General features: G+C 40.3%; 1 protein-coding gene across 10 annotated transcripts in view; it reads right to left on the reverse strand.

Annotated features, from left to right (window-relative positions):
* The window catches only part of MTMR3 (myotubularin related protein 3), a 140,815-nt gene extending 126,843 nt beyond the window's left edge, over positions 1-13,972 (reverse strand). For 7 of the 10 annotated variants that reach the window (XM_041729321.1, XM_041729320.1, XM_041729317.1 and 4 more), the window contains exon 1: positions 13,733-13,971. The gene's annotated coding sequence lies outside the window, so the exon portion shown is untranslated. Of the gene's footprint in view, positions 1-13,393; positions 13,549-13,732 lie in introns of those variants that run through there. The other 3 variants (XM_041729319.1, XM_041729318.1, XM_041729311.1) reach the window with 2 other exon arrangements.
* Between the last annotated feature and the right edge of the window lie 820 nt (positions 13,973-14,792).

Genomic DNA, 14,792 nt, shown 5'->3' on the forward strand with positions numbered 1-14,792 from the left:
CCGACCTCAATGTTAAATGTGTGGAAGATTTCATTTTAGTCCTTTTCCAAAACCAGCTCCTCCTCCCAATTCCACATTTCTGTACTATCACTATTCACCAAGGCCCAAAACCCATCAACCTTGAATCACTGCTGCTTACCTCCAATTCAACTAGTTCACAAATGTTTTTCTACTTCCTTTACGGTGTCAACTAGCAATCTTCTACCTTAATCTAGCCACCTGAATTACCACCTGGCCACCACCTTAATTCAGGTCCTTATCAACTAACTGTGTGTACAGTACAGATTCTTCACTATTTTCCAATCTTCTCCTGCTCCCAATTATTCAACTACCACCAGACACATCTTTCTCAAAATTGCCTTTGATCTCAAAAGCCCAAAAGGGCTTGGAGTAAAAGAATATTCAAACACCTTAATGATTTGATTTCAACAATCTGTAGCCAACATACTTTAGAAACTTGTCTTTGAATCCTCTATCTTCTATTCTGTCCTAGCTTACAAAACCAAAACCATTCCCCCAAACACTGATTTATGTGCCTTACCTATATAAAGCTGTGACTCCTCCTCAAGTCTACTTTACAATTTTTTAAGTAGGCTCTATGCCCCATATATGATTCGAACTCACAACTCTGAGATCAAGAGTCACATACTCTACATATTGAGCTGGCCAGGCTCCCCTCTACCATGCCATTTTAATATATTCGTTTCTCTATTAGGAAACTAAGAGTGCCTGGGTGGCTCAGTCAGCTCAGGTCATGACCCCAGGGTCCTGGGATAGAGCCCTATGTCAGGCTCTCTGCTCAAAAAGGAGCCTGCTTCTCTCTCTCCCTCTGCCTGCTGCTCCACATGCTTGTGTGCGCATGTTCTCCTTTCTCATTCTGTCAAATAAACTCTTTTTTAAAAAGTTTATATATTAGGAAACTATCCATCTTAGGATCTCATACATAACACCCATTTTGAACAAACCTAAATGAACAGACCAGGAATAAGAAAGTTACAAATATTACATATTGGTTTAGCTTTAATATAAAAGCATCTATATTTCATGAAATTCTATTCCCCAAGAGTTCATTTTGCAGAACTTTTTTTTTTTTTTTAAGATTTTATTTATGTATTCATGAGAAACACAGAGAGAAAGGCAGAGGAGCAGGGAGCCTTATGGGGGACTCGATCCCAGGATCACAACCTGAGCCAAAGGCAGATGCTCAACCACTGAGCCACTCAGGCATCCCATGCAGAACTGTTTCTGTAGAAGTAATCCTACCATTGTTCAAAAGTATAAAGTAGAAAGCTATCAATTATAGACAGCACTTTTGAGGATCATAAAAAAGGCCAAAAAAAAAAAAATCCCTAGATGCCAATTAGTAAAGGACTAGAATAAATAAGTGTAGTGTCTCTCAAGTTTAAAAAAAAAAAAAAAAACTACATAGGGGGCTGGCTCAGTTGGTGCAGCATCTGACTCTTGATCTTAGGGTCATAACCTTGAGCCCCATACTGGGTACAGAGATTACTTAAACTTAAAAAGAAAAAAAAATTAACTATACAGTCCTTAAAAATGGGTATATCCACATTTTGTGATAGGGTAAGATGTAATACACCATTATTGTGAGGAAAAAAGCCAATTGTAGATCACCCTGTACAGTTTGATCCTATTAGAGGGAAATGTTTAAATTTATATATTATTTGAAAACAACTATCTATAAATAGGGGACTAAAATTTTTCTGTTCACACAACCAAATACTATATAACTATTAAAGCAAATGAAGTAAATACATATATATTGATTCAGATAAATTTCAAGCTTTTCAAACTGCAATATATATATACTTATGTACCACATGTATCTGAAACACGTAATACTACAAGGTAAGTACATCTACAGGAAGAGCATAAGAGCATGGGCTAAGATAAGCAACCTCTGAGTAATGGAAACAGGATCTAGGAGAAGAGCAAAAGGGACTCCAGTTGTATAATATTTAAGTTTTAAAAACAGGGATCCCTGGGTGGCGCAGCGGTTTGGCGCCTGCCTTTTTGGCCCAGGGCCCGATCCTGGAGACCCGGGATCGAATCCCACGTCGGGCTCCCGGTGCATGGAGCCTGTTTCTCCTCCCTCTGCCTGTGTCTCTGCCTCTCTCTCTCTCTGTGACTATCATAAATAAATTTAAAAAAAAAAAAAAAATTTAAAAAAAAAAAAAAAAAGTTTTAAAAACAAACATAAATGTACCTTTCAGGAAATCTAACAATGTCAACATATATTAAATCTAAATCAACATCTATTAAGTACATGACATTTGTTAAATTATTCTCTATATTTTTCTGAATTTTTGAAATATCTAAATTTTACTTTTAAAAAAGGAAACATGGTATGGAATTTAGGAAAAGAAAAGGGGCTTTGTAGACTTCTATAGGGTATTTTCTTTTCACAAGCTTGATATTCTTTACTATAAAACTTCTAAGTAAAAATCCCCATAAACTTATAGTACTTACATTTATTACCTTGATTGCTCTTCAACTTTAAACTTATTCTTAATATATATATATATATATATGTATATATATATATATATATAAAGGGTAGATAATTACAAATGCCTTACCCTAGAAATACAAAACTTAATGTGCAGGGGGGGAAAAAAACCACAAACTGACAGGCTCTATCTAATCACTTAAACTCTAAAAGATACATTGCATAGATCTTCCTAAAATATCACCAGATTAGTACATAAATTACAGTGGCTCAACTCCCAGCTGTAATTTAACACCAAACCCCAATGAGACTATACTGTCATAATTTTTATCTAAATATCCTCCAATTCAAATTACATGTATAAAAGCCTATCACCTCTGAATGCTGTAATCCCACTTGATATTTAAAATACACACACAGCTATAGAACTTACTCAAGTCTACATGGCAAGTCAGCAGGAGAATTGGGAAATTCAGGCCGAGTCCTGTGTTTAGAGTTCACAGAATCTAATTTTTCTTTTCAAGGCATCAGTCATAATTCTCAATCAGCTCATCAGGAAGAAGAAAATTAGATGGAGGTCTTCTGGTGTTTAAATATGATCAAAGCTCAGTCTCAGTGGAGTTTACAATGAGAAAGTTCAAATTACCTTGCACCATTTCTCCCCTACCACTTCCTACAACTGCACTCTGCTTAGAACGGGAGCCACTTAACTATCCAGTGATGACTATGACTTAAACGCTCATAAGACACCCAATGAAAACTAAAGACATCAAAATGTACTCTAAAATAGCAATTTTTCCTAATAATGCATGCTCATACAAAATTGGAAAACTACAGAAGAATATGAAGCAGAAAAGTTACACTATTCTACCAGCCAGAAATCAATCATTATTAATATTTCTATTCCTGTCTTTCTAGGGTCTCTTTCATAAAAGTTTATTAGTTAACTTACTAAACAGGATTTTAAGTACAGCAGAAAAAGAACAATACTAGTTCTTTTGAAGACTAATTTTCCTCAGTGTTTTCTAAGGCAAACCATGTATGTACACATGGAACTGGAGAGAGGGAGACAAATGAAAGAACTTTTATGTGCTCCTTTTCATTCACCCCATGGCAACCAGAGTCCGTATTTCAAGAACCATTGTATACCCAAAAACTAATGTTTCCTTCTTAAGTAGCAGCCTACTACATCTCTCTCTCTCTCTCTCTCTCTCACACACACACACATCTTGGCAGTAGGAGAAACATATGTAGTAATAGGAATTAAATCAAGACTGATTTTTTGTTTGTTTGTTTCCTTAAAACTACCCTTAGGAAAAGGTAAAATAACTGAAAGCATGAAAAATATTTTTTTTAATCTGAAAGGCTGATGTAATTAAAATTAATGATCTCTCCCACAAAAAATATTTTCTGTGCACATCAGATGAAAGAACAATGTAACTACAGAAAAATGTAACTATTAGTTTTACAACACTGTAACTTATTTATTATATGCGTAAATAAATATGTAAGAGTTTTAAACAGTCCAGGGATATTGATACCTTACTCTGTACCAGGTAGTACATAAGTGCTGGGAAGTAAGGGAGAACAGCCATCAGTACCTACCTTCTGCAGGGCTTAAGAGTCTACCTCTCTAAATATGGTATCTAACACTAGACATGTAGCCTCAAAGGAACAGAAATCACACCACTCATTAAATTATGCTCTCAAGGGATGCCTACGTGGCTCACTGGCTGGGGCATCTGCCTTCAGCCCAGAGCATAATCCTGGAGACCCGGGATCGAGTCCCACATCGGGCTCCCTGCATGGAGCTTGCTTCTCTCTCTGCCTGTGTCTCTGCCTCTCTCTGTGTGTCTCTCATGAATAAATAATTAAATCTTAGAAAAAAATATGTCTCAAATCCTTGAGGGTCTAAGAAGGTAGATGTAAAAGCACATTAGAAATCATGCTATGAAAAAAAAAAAAAAGAAATCATGCTATGTAAGGTAAAAAGAAAACACTGTACACAGCAACCACCTTCAACATAAATCATCTCATTTTTTTAAATGACAAAAATAATAATCACAAATAGCTCTTTCATAATCTCGAAGACCTCAATATTATCTGTCTCTGACAATGAACCATATGAAATAACTGAAATTAAGTTCCCCAGGATGGGAAGAGAAAGAGACCCGTCTTTCTAATACAAAAAGTACCATTTCCTGATTTCATAAATTACGGTGAGGGTTGGGGGCAGGAATAAATCAAAAGCAATGTATTCAAACTTAATCTAAAAAGTTACTTTTTAATCTAAGATTCATCATGGAGAGTTTCAGTCCAATAAAGCTTTTTTTAAAAGTTAGAGATTCAGGCTCTTCCAAATGGAGTTAGAATGACAGATTAATTGTGGTACTCTGCAAACAAAGGAAAGTAAGTAGCAATTATTCATCCCTTCCCTCAGTCTCCAGGCTCTTAGAAAGCAGGGATGTTATAACCAAACCACTTTCCATAAAGCACAGACTTATTAAAATATATTCTACACAGTATCATATCTAAGCAAGAACAGAGAAATCTCTATTTTAAGAGAAATAGATTACTTACATAGTTTCTAAGAGAAACAGACTACACTGTTTCCTATCCCAGAATTTTTTCCTCTTCAAATTCAGCCACCTCAATGATAACAAACGGTATCAAACTGACACTTTGAACAAGGTTTATGTTTGCCTTTATTGCAGATAGGACTCCCAAAAGCATGGCACACTTTACAGACCATCATAATCCAACTAGACTGACCCATTTACAGAACCAGGGGAAATGCCCCCAAAATAATTATAAATAATGGCCCAACATTAAATCTTACAAGTCTAAAGCAGAGATATCCAAAGTAAAATATGCCTCAAGAAGCACTCAAAATGCTCCAATGGGGTAAAGAAGAAAACTATTTGAACTTTATTTTTTATTCTCATCCTTGTTAAATTTGTTTCTATAAGGTAAATAACCAGTTACTATATTGTTTGTAAATTAAATACTTAAGAGTGAGGATTAATGCTAAAACTTTTTTACCACTGAGATGATCAAAAATTTTAGAAACCACTAGCTTAATGTATTATCACCGCACTCTCATTTTTACCACCACTTCCAGTTAAACTGTAGAAGCTAAGACCTGATGCTGAAAAAAGGAAAACTATTCCCAAATTATTTTAAACTCCCACCAACAAAAAATAATAAATCACTAGCAAGAACATGCAGACCTGAACACTAATATGTTGTTTGTGGGACTTTTTTTTTTTAAGATTTATTTTTTTGAGATAGCGATCAATAATGAGCAGAGGGAGGGGCAGAGGGAGAGGCCAACTCCCCACTGAGCAGGGAGCCCGCTATAGGGCTGGATCTCAGGACCCTGAGATCATGATCTGAGCCAAAGGCAGGCACTTAACAGACTGAGCCACTCAAGTGCTTTTATTTTTAAAAATTTTACTTATTTATTCATGAAAGACAGAGACACAGGCAGAGGGAGAAGCAGGCTCCTTGCAGGGAGCCCGATGTGGAACTAAATTCTGGGAACTCTGGGATCACAACCTGAGCCGAAGGCAAACGCTCAACCACTGAGCCACCCAGGCGTCCCTAAAGATTGATTTATCCATTTTAGAGAGAGACAGAAAACACATGAGAGAGAGCACAAACATCAAGGGGCAGGGAGAAGGAAAGAGAATCTCAAACAGACCCAGAGCCAAGCACAGAGCCAGATGCAGGGCTGGATCTCACCATCCTGAGATGATGACCTGAGCCCAAACCAAGAGTTCAACACTCAATGGAATGCGTCTTCTCTCCTGTTGGAGAGACTTTAAAATAGACATTTCTTCTATAGGATATCTTGAGTATGTTCAAATTTAAAACTCTGGATGTCTGGGTGGCACAGTGGTTGAGCATCTGCCTTTGGATCAAGGTCGTGATCCCGGGGTCCTGAGATCAAGTTCCCCAACAGGCTCTCCACAGGGAGCTTCTCCCTCTGCCTATGTCTCTGCCTCTCTGTCTCTCATGAATGAAAAAATAAAATCTTTAAAAAGTCCAAAGGAGTTCAGGACAGCACTGTTTTAAGAGAAAAATTGAAAATGTCAATTAATAGAGAATTGTTGTAAGTTACGTATCCACATCACAACACTAAATAACCATTAACGGTACATCAATTTGACATGGAAAGTTGTTCTTTTTGAAGTATTTGGTAGATAATATATAAGAAAAAAGGATAATACCAAAAATCACATCTAAGTAGGACCATGCGTTATCTCTATTCTGCTGAGTAATCTCAATCTTGTTTTTTGTAGGGTACACACACACACACACACACACACACACAGAGTATGTACTTGTAGCTTTCACAATCAGAAATAACAATTTCATTTTGAAATTAAAAATCAGACTATGTTAAAATTCTTTCTTATTGCCCTGTAGTACTTCAGAAACTTCTTTATAAACACTACTTTGCCCCATGTGATTTATGGAGTCAGTCTACATAATTTACAATTAGATTTATCTTCTAGAAAAATGATAGATATAGAACAAAAAAAAAAAAAGAATTACCTTAATTTTAAATTAGCCATTTTATTTTTACACCAATTCTTGCCAAATATGTTAGGATTTATCAATATACCGATAATTCCTTATAGTTTGCCAGCTTATCAATGAATAATTTAAAGAACTAAATGAATTTATATAGTTCTCTTCTGGAACTAAGCTCCATAAAGGCATTAGCTACTGGGGTGCCTGGCTGGCTCAGTCAGTAAAGCATGTAACTCTTGATCTCCAGGTTGTGAGTTCAAGCCCCACATTAGGTGTAGAGATTACTTCAAAATAAAATCTTAAAAGAAAAAAATTAAAAGCATTAGCTACTGAAGAAGTAAACTCAGAACCCAGAGAATAATCATTCTAAGTACTGTGTGAGACACAAATCGGCACAAAACAGATCCAGGCCTGGACAAATCCAAGTTGGGGTTTTCAAATAGCACCAAGACAATACCTCTGTAGCTACCAAGTAGTCCACTTAAGGGAAAAAAGTGCTTAAGAATATTAGCATATTTATGTCTTGCTGGGATGCCTAGGTGGTTCAGCGATTGAGCATCTGGCTCAGGTCGTGATCCCAGAGTGATCCCCTCAGGGAGTCTGCTTTCTCCCTCTGCCTATGTCTCTGCCTCTCTCTGTGTGTCTCTCATAAATAAATTAAATATTTTTTAAAAAGTTAAAAAAAATTATGTCTTACCTTGGCTCATCAAATCAACGATTTATAACAGAGCAATGAGGTATTTTACCCTTAACAGAAATAACTTTAATTTAACCCAACTTCACAATTTCCCTGTAGTTTTTCGTTTTATACTTACTATCTTAGTCATCCTAACTGCAAAGCCCAGATATCATATCCCTAAGCAATTACTTCAAAGTTTTACAACTCAAGAAAAAATATATATTTTATGTTATAACCCAGTACATAAGCATATAAAAGAGACTTCTCAAATCAATACTTTTACCATTTGCAATATACTGATATTACTTATTTCTTTTAATGTTTTAAAATCACCACACTCTTAACTTTGCCCTATGATGTTGCCACTTGGCATTTAGAAAACTTAGCCCTAAACTTCACACATAATGTACTAACCTCCTTCTACCACATTCCACCATCTACTACCACTCCAACATGATAAAATGGGTAAAATCTAGCAAATCTATTTCAAGTGCAAATTGTGAGACCTCTCTGAAGTTCCTGCTGCATTGTGACAACTCCCTGTTGTTTTTAATATTTAAGTACTCTCTGCACCCAAAGTAGGGCCCAAATTCACTGCCCCAAGATCAAGAGTTTCACGCTCTTCTGCTGACCCAGCTGGGTGCCCCTGTGACTATTCCTATTGGTAGACAGGATGTAAGTGCTGAAAGGTTTCTCCAGACGGAGTATGGAAGTAGTAATCTTTTTTGGTGCCTTATTAGTGACATTAGTAAATTCTGCACTTGACAACATGAAGTAGGTTTACCACTGCTCCACAAGCCAACTCTTCCAAGAAAATAAAATAGGATTCTAATACAGTATCATATTCTTACATTTTTAGATTGCTTTTCATATATACCATTCCATTTGAGCCACCCTGACAAACTGAAATAAAAAGTTATTCTTCCTTTTATTAATGAGAGAATGAAGCTCAGAGGGATTATGTGGCTTGCCAGAAATAACACAACTAACAAGGAACACAACTTAAGCTTGAACCCAGGACTTCCCTGTCTACCCATTCTCAGGCTACAATTTTCATTTTGAACATTTGAGATAAATATGAACATGATGTGGATATTAAGTTTCTAGGCACACCTGGCTGGCTCAGTCAGTATAGCATGCCACTCAATACCTAGGATCGTGGGATCCCTGGGTGGCTCAGCGGTTTAGCACCTGCCTTGGGCCAAGGGCGCGATCATGGAGTCCCGGGATCAAGTCCCACATCGGGCTCCCAGCATGGAGCCTGCTTCTCCCTCCTCCTGTGTCTCTGCCTCTCTCTCTCTCTCTATGTCTATCATAAATAAATAAATAAATCTGGGATCCCTGGGTGGCGCAGCGGTTTGGCGCCTGCCTTTGGACCAGGGCGCGATCCTGGAGACCCAGGATCGAATCCCACGTCAGGCTCCCGGTGCATGGAGCCTGCTTCTCCCTCTGCCTATGTCTCTGCCTCTCTCTCTCACTGTGTGCCTATCATAAATAAAAAAAATAATAATAAAAATAAATAAATAAATAAATAAATCTTTAAAAAAAAATACCTAGGATCGTGAGTTTACACCAAGTAAACTCACATTCGGTGTAGATTTTACCTAATAAACATACATTTTATATATAAATATAAAATTTAAATATAGAAACTAAAATATATTTTTTAAATATATATTTTAGTTTCTAGATAAAAAAATGAAAATGAGGGTAGCCTGGGTGGTTTAGCCGTCTAGAGCGGCCTTCAGCCCAGGGTGTGATCCTGGAGACCCCGGATCGAGTCCGACGTCTGGTTCCTTACATGGATCCTGCTTCTCTCTCTATGTCTCTGCCTCTCTCTCTCTTTCTCTCTCTCTCTGTCTCTCGTGAATAAATAAAATCTTAAAAAAAATTAAACTTAAAGCATTCTATCAATATTGGTATCAAAATAAAAATTAAAAACAGCAATGTTAATTTTGGTAGCCTCTAAAATTATTAGGAATTCTAGTTCAATCCAGTATGGATTTGATCTCATACTATGTCTTAAGTGAATGTTTCACTGATTATAAAATTACTATAAATTCACCAGAGAAAATTACAGAATTGGGGGCAGCCTGGGTGGCTCAGCTGTTTAGTGCCACCTTCGGCCCAAGGCATGATCCTAGAGACCCAGGATCGAGTCCCAGGTTAGGCTCCCTGCATGGAGCCTGCGTCTCCCTCTGCCTGTATCTCTGCCTCTCTCTCTGTGTCTCTCATGAATTAAAAAAAAAAAAATTACAGAATTGGGTGGTCTGTAAGAAACAACTAGGCACATAAATTACACAAACTTCCCTAAACCATTCTTAATCTTGTGGCTTCACACTAAATTATGAAGTTCCTTATGTGAAATTCATTTGATTTCAACACTAAGTGAATTACAACAGTGTAACCATGTGTTTCTGCATAATACTTGCAACATGCACTCAATTTCCAGAGCACTTTTGGACAATGTCTAAAATCTATATAAGCTATGAGTAGAACCCAAAAATGTTCAGGGCTTTTTTTTTTTAAGATTTTATTTATTTACTTATGAGAGACAGAGAGAGACGGCCGAGACATGGGCAGAGGGAGAAATAGGCTCCATGCATAGAGCCCAACATGCAACTTGATCCTAGATCCCAGGACTCTGGGATCACGCCCTGAGCCTAAGGCAGACCTTCAACGGCTGAGCCACCCAGGCATCCCTTCAGGGCTTTTTTTTTTTTTAATTAAAAAGGTGCATCTACCTACATAAGATGAATACTGAATAACATAATTACAAATTGTTGAAGATTTGCAGAGGAGCGTCTGGCTGGCTCTGTCAGTAGAACACGTGACTTTTGATCTTGGGACTGGGAGTTCAGCCCCATGTTGAGTGTAGAGCTTACTTTAAAAAAATAAAAATATATTTCTTAAAAAAAAAAAAAAAGACATGCAGAATCAGGCTGAAGAAACCTGAGTTCAACAAGTACAGGCCTTTAATTTTATACATCAGAAAACAGGTCCAGAGAAGAAACATTCCTAACAGTAGTGACATAGTCAATTAACACAGAATCCCTGCCAATTGACAGTTTCCCATCATTCTAAACATGTCTGCATCTAACAAAAAGTCACTAAAAAGGCCCACTACACCCAAAAAAAGACACATTCAAGACCCAAAAACTGGGAGATAGTTTACAATGACGGGGGGGGGGGGGGGGGTAGGAGAAAAGCCTCTATTTTGTAAAGATTTTATTTTTAAATAATCTCTATATCGAACATGGAACTCAAACTTACAACCTTGAGATCAAGAGTCACATGCTCTACCAACTAAGCAAACCAGGAGCCCCTAGGAATACAGAACCTCTTGAAGGAATCCCAAAGTTCTAAACTACCTGGGTCTTTAAGCCAATGTGAGGTATCAAGTAGCTTTTTTAATATTTTATTTGAGAGAGAGGGTATGCACATGCATGCGAGCATAAGCAGAGAGAGGGGCACAGGAACAAGCAGACTCCCTCCTGAGTGGGGAGCCCTGGAGATCATGACCTGAGCCAAAGTCAGACGCTCAACCAACTGAGCCACCCAGGCACCCCCTAAAGTAGCTTTTAATAACTTCTATAATATCTTTTATTAATAATTTTTAATAAAGTTATCAACCACATTTTTCTTCACATCTCAATACTACCCACTTGCTCAAAAAATACCTGAGAGTACAGTATATGCTGTGGGAACTGTGCTAGACACTGGAGATACCAAGAAAACTGGAGATCCAAGAAAACAAAACAGCCTCTGGCTCTCAAACTGGACAACGACAGGGTATTTACCAAACTCCTTCACTACTCTACATAACTATAATATTTTCTGCCAATTCTTCCAAACTTGCAACAAACCTTACCACACTCCCGGTGCAACATGAGTATTTCTTGGGTAATTCACCATTCCATTTTACCACAGAAGGTGTTAACCAGAACTACAACAGATTTAAAAACTGACTTTACCACTCCTCATGGCCTGGGGCAAATTTCAAGAACTTTTCACAATCCACAATAACCTTCCTGGTGCACAACCCTCATTTCAGATGACTGCTAACCCACCCACCCTACCCTCACTTTACTAGAAATCTGAGTCAGATGGTTTAGGAGCAAGCATAATGTTGATATGAAGCACCTACCATGGACCCCTTTGTGAGCCAGAAGTAGACTTTTTGCCTCTCCCTCTCCTTTTCTTTCCTCTAGATCCTCTTATATATCTCTAGGTATACGTCCAGTCAAGCAGCATCTAATTTTATCAAATGTGTTCCCAAAGACTTGCACAAATAACTTCTAACAACAAATCTAATTCCCCTACCTAAATCCATTATTTTTTAAGATATGCTCAATTTTCAGTTTTAAATTTCTCAGGCTTCCCCTTCTTCCCTACCTCTCAAATTCTTAAAGCTCTATAAAGAATTAAAAGCATTCTCAGAAGTCATAATTAATGGGAACCTTATGGAATACCAAGGGTGACCTAAAGCTGACTTTCACAGGTTCACAGACCTGGCTGACCAGAATCATTCAGGGAACTTCGTAAGAATGGATTCCCAGGCCCCACCCTTAGAGATTTTAATTAACCAGATCCTTCTACATGAAGCTCAGGAATTTAAGGCAGTCCATACTATTTCTCATGACTGTATTTAGGTAACCACTGAACTAAAGAACTTGGCCTACAAGTTGAGAAACATGGGTTCTCCTATGACTTGCTATTAACTACAAATGGGGCTGCACCACTCTGCTGGTCACTTGAACTGCTCTGGGTCACCTGAAAATGAGGGAGTTAAGTAATTAGAGCTGAAAGAGGCCCTCATAGGCAGCCAATCTAAAATCCTAGAACCCTCCAAATTCAGTTTAGTATACTACACTGGGCTTACTCAAAACTGTATCATTCTGTAAGCTCTTCTACCCACTCAAGTCAAAGACCCTAGAAGGGAAGACTTTTTGCGTGTCACCAACCCACCTTACTTGGGTCTTCCAGCAAAAATAACATAGACCATGCTTCTGGCTCTACAGAAACAGCCTTTAATCTAAAAAGGAGAAAGTCCCGGTCACCTCTCCAGGTACAAATCACAAACGTCTTACATAAAAAATCATCTCGTGTAATTCAACCCAAGCCTTTGATAGCATCACTGTCCACATTGTGAGAAAAGAAGTTGAACCTCAACTACAAGAGTACACACATTTTTTTCGTTGTGAAAAATTAGACTCTGTCAGATAAACAAAGCGGGTGTCAAGATATTAAATCAGTCGAAAATTTAGGCCTCTGACTGGAGAAGACACTTGAACATCAACAGCTAACTGAACATCAAGTACAAAACTCAAACGAGATTATCAGGCCCCAAAGAAGTTTATTAAAGTGACCATAAAATTGACCCCATTATTTCGATGGAAGTTTTCCAGCCCAAAGTACAAGCAACAAAATTATCGCAGGGGTCCTAAGCGGCACAATTTCCACCTAGGAAATCCTTTTTCGCGGAGCTGTTTGACCAGCGTCCCCTGCTCTTAACCGCCTCCGAACCATCCTTCCCACCCAAGTACTACCAGGTCAGGAGGATGCCCTGCTGCAGAGTCGGCCACTCCTCCTTCCCACAAGTCCCGGGCCCGCACCGCTCGCCCCGGGGGCTCTGCTGGCCCCCGACCTCCGCCTCTCGCCACAGACCCGGTCGGGAGCGAGGGGCGGGGGGGGGGGGTCTCACTCACCTCCCGGGGTCCGCGGGCACTTCTCCGGACGCTCCAGGGGCGGCACTTCACACCCCTCTCCCCACGGGCCCATCCCTGCCAGGTCCCCGGGATGGCCGCCCGGGACCCCGCCTCCCCCGCGCCGAGGGTCGGGGCCGAGCCCAGCCGCTGCGCTCCCACTCCCCACGCCTCCCCCTGGCGGCCGCGGCCGCCGCCCAGGACACCCTTCCCCAGGCCACGCTGTCCCCAGCCCCCCGCGGGCCGCCTCCTCCTCAGAGGGTGACAGCCGCTGCGCCGCGGCCGAGGCCGGCCCCTCCTCCGGCCCCTCCTCACCCCGGGAGGAGGGGGGGACGTTCTTACCGGGCGGCAGGACATGGCGAGGCTCGCCACGGCACGGCCTCCTCCGCCACCCCACTAGGCTCCCAGCCAGGGCCGGCGGGGGGCAGCGCCTGAGCCGCTGGAGCGTCTCGTCCGGCTGCTCCTCCGCTGCCACCGCTGCCTTCTCACAACCACAACAACATGGCGGCAGCGGCCACACAGAGCGCGCCCCCGACGCCGAGCCGGGCCGCGAGCGGGAGCGCGCGCGCAAGCTCGGGCCCTCAGTCCGCGGTCGCGGAGACGGAGGCAGGCAGGCAGGCAGGCGGGGGCGGGGCAGAGGCGGGGCCGGGCCGACGGCCACGCCCCAGCTGGTGGGCGGGGCCGCGCGGCGCCAGAACGCCCTCCGCGGGAAAGGCTGGCCCCGAGCTCAGGTGGAGAAGGAATTGGGCGCTGGGTGGGACGTAGGCAGAGAAAACCAACGGTGGTCCTAAGATTTGGGGGAGGCAACTTTTCCCTTCCCTATAGCCCTGGGCAAGACAAAGCCTCACACAACCAGTAAAATACTTACGGTGAGCATAAAAGTAATCTAATATAACGCATAGAGGTATGGTGAGCTCAAGGTTCTCGGAATACAATTTCAAACTGCTTCGGCTGAACCTCAGCAGGAAGAACTTGAGTTTTCAAACACTGAAACAAAAATTGTATCCTATCCACAATAGCCTGCAGACGAATTCTACAAACCAGAATGGAATTATTTTAGGCCCTAACAGATTAACCTCTTCAGAGTTGCATTTCAACATTATACCCTTTACTTTTCTGGAAAATGGCTAAGAGACCCAGTCAAATGAAATCTGTGTATTTGTTGTGTGTCTTTTTTTTTCCACAGTACTCCCTGCAATTATTTATCCATCTTTCATGTTTATTGTCTTTCTATTCCATTACAACATAAAAGCTACTTTAAGATAAAATTCATGTTTTGTTCATCACTTTATCCCCAGCACCTGGAACTGTGCATGGTGAGTAGCGGACAAATTTGTTTTTTTAAGATTTTATTTTTTTGAGAGAGAGAGCAGGAGGGAAGGGCAGAGGAGAAGCAGACTCC

The sequence above is a fragment of the Vulpes lagopus genome, chromosome 14 (genome assembly GCF_018345385.1).
Source record: "Vulpes lagopus strain Blue_001 chromosome 14, ASM1834538v1, whole genome shotgun sequence".
Classification (NCBI taxonomy): Eukaryota; Metazoa; Chordata; class Mammalia; order Carnivora; family Canidae; genus Vulpes; species Vulpes lagopus.